Here is a 3,031-nt window from a genome sequence, read left to right as displayed (position 1 = left end):
CTACAGAGATACTTTTTTCTTTCATAGCAAAGACATAGTTTCTAACTTTGATATAAGTTAGGATTGCATTTGTGGGCAAGCAACAGAAGAATGGAGGTGTGGATTGGAGCTGCTATAGAAATTTCAGGGGCCGGGGAGATGGCTCAGTGGAATAAGTGCTTCCTTGGCAAGCGCAAAGGTCTGAGTTCAATCCCCGGTTCCACCAAAAAAATAAAAAATAAATAAATAAATAAAATTTCATTGTCTCAGATTTGTATCTCTGGCCTCTAGTACACTTAGATGAGTTTCATTTTCATGATCACAAAGTGGCTGCTCTGTTCCTAGACTTAAGTCCTCCTCTCAGGCAAAAAGAAGGAAAGAGTACAAAAGGCAAAAGGGAATGCCAGTTGAAGCTGTCATGGTTTGGGGTTTTTGCAAGGTGAACAGTATAGTACAGGACACATTTCATAATAGTATTTTCTAATGAATCACCCAAGAATCATGTAGTACAAATGCAGGAAATCTGTCCACACTCTGAATACTAAATCCAGCTGAGGGCCTAGGGCTCATAATGATGACTTCCACCAGTCCAACTGGAGGCCTAGAGCTCACGACAAAGTCTCATGCAGGTGCGCTTCATGGATCTGTGCTGGAAAGGCCCAAAGGTCAGTGGTGGAAGCTCGGAGTCTATGCCAGTGGGATGAAGGATCTGTGCTAGCAGGCTGAGGGATATGAACTGAAGCTAGGAAGCAACGCTCAAGGTAAGCACCAAAGCCACCACAGCCATCCTCAGCGACAGTGAGTTCCTGAGCTCCTCCAGCGATGGGTAAAGCCAGGTTCCCATGAGGAAAGCCAATGCAGGCGCCGGGGAGATGGCTTCCCTGGCAAGCGCAAGGGCCTGAGTTCAATCCCCGGTTCCGCCAAAAAAAAAAAAGCCACTGCAACAAGCTTCTTCATGAGGCCAAGCAGTGCACCATCCTCCCCTTCAGAGCTAGGAAGTGATGCTCAAGATGAGGACCAGAGCTCTTCCTAAGTTCATCAAGAAAGCCAGCCTGACAAGGTCCTCCTTTAGAACAGCCCAAGAGAATTAGCAGCTTCCAATAGCTCTCCAAACAGCATTTTGGCAGCTTCTCCTGTTCTGCCTTTATGCTGCGGGCACCGCCCCTCAGGTGGGCCTCCCACACCCAGCGCCACGCTACTTTAATTCAGCTGGGTGTAGTGAATTGACCACCAGTTAGAAATCCTCTACAGAAGGCATACCTAATCATGTTTCTATCTCAATGTTTAAAATGGTTATATGGCTATCCTAGCTGCAAGAACAGGAGAAGCCCAGGAGAGGAAAACAGTTTCCCCAGGTCATGGTGCCACCCTGAACAAGATAGTCTGTACCCCAAAAAGGAGAAAGAGGATATTGACTAGGCACCTTGCTGTATCTACCATTGATGTGCGTCTGTTTGTAGTTTTCACTAGTAATATGAGGGGTACCACATGCTAGTTTTTTTAAAAACATGCTAAACACATCAGGAACTGTGTCCTTAAACTTCAACCTCATGTTGAGATAGACACCACCATCATGGGACAGAAGACTGAAATTGCAAAATAAAGCCCAACAGACAATGATTGTAGCATGGCACGTTTCAATACACTCATTGGGAGACCCTAAAAAAACCCACAAAAGGGGCTGGGGAGATGGCTCAGCAGGATAAGCGCTGGACTGGCAAACGCAAGGATCTGAGTTCAATCCCCGGTTCCGCCAAGAAAAAAAAACAAAAACAAAAAACCCACAAAAGCAGGATGTTCGCATGAAATGAGAAATTTTTACCAAGAGAAAAGCCCTTATATTTTTACTGACTTAGCCAACTTGAGATCACTTAATTCAGAAGTTACAGCTGGATAATACCTGATGACTTTCCCAGGAGGTGTGCTATAGATTACACCTCTGACTATGGGTTATCAAAAAAGTTACACGGCCCCCAAGGGCAAGCTAAGACAGCGATTGAGACTGGGCAAGTTGGTGTGTGCCTGTAATCCCAGCGCTTGGGAGGCTGAAAACAGGAGGATCACTACGTGTCTGATCTACATAATGAGACCCTGTACTAAAATACATAAAAATAAATAAATACGTAAAAAAGAAAAAAAAAGTTACATGGGTTGCCTCCACTGAATTAATTTTTTTTTAATTTTTATTTTATTTATGTGTGTGTGTGTGTGTGTGTGTGTGTGGCCAGCTCAGCCCACCTGGGCGCTGGGCTGGCTGGCATGTGGTGCTGGGGTATTGAACCGCGGTCCCTGTGCTTTAGCTAAGCTTGTTCTAAGTAGGTGCTTTAGACCACTGAGCCAACTCACCAGCCCCTCTACTGAATTAACAAATATGTGAGAGTTGATGAATGCTCATGCTCAAGGTGTCAATGGACTGGGTGTAAAGAGGGTCCTGCAGCTGAGATAAGGAACATAACTGTTATGGTTTGTGCCTAGGTGTCCCCCCAAAGCCTCATGCAGTGTTGGGGTGGCTTCTGGAGTTTGTGGTTGATTATTGTGGGTGTGGATGCTACACCTACCCTGGGGCATGTAATTTGCATTTCAGTGTAAGGAGGAAAGAGAAGTTAGCTGCTTGAGCTGCTGCTACCCCTCCCTTGCACTCTTGCTCTTTGCCAGCACCATGAAAGGTTGTACTCTTCCTTGTGCCACTCTGCCTTGGAGCCAGCTGAATATGGACTGAAACTTCCAGTAACTGTGAGCTAAATAAACCTTTCTTTCTTTCCTTTTTGGATATCAGGTATTTGTCCCAGCAATGAGAGAAGAGTAGCTAAGACAATAACCCACTCCAAACAGAATGTTTAGAGGTTTGCTGACTCTCATTGCTGAAAAGAAATTTGCAGGAATAGTCAGTAAAAAACATGGCAAAAGTTTCTTTAGGCAGAAATTAAAAGATACACTCTTTTTTTAAAATTTATTTATTTATTTTAACATTTATTTAGTGTGTGTGTGTGTGTGTGTGTGTGTGTGTGGCCAGCTCAGCCCACCAGGGGGCGCGGCTGGCTGGCATGTGGTG

The sequence above is a fragment of the Octodon degus genome, unplaced genomic scaffold, assembly GCF_000260255.1.
Source record: "Octodon degus isolate 3935 unplaced genomic scaffold, OctDeg1.0 scaffold00177, whole genome shotgun sequence".
Taxonomy (NCBI): Eukaryota; Metazoa; Chordata; class Mammalia; order Rodentia; family Octodontidae; genus Octodon; species Octodon degus.
This window is presented reverse-complemented; position numbering follows the sequence as displayed.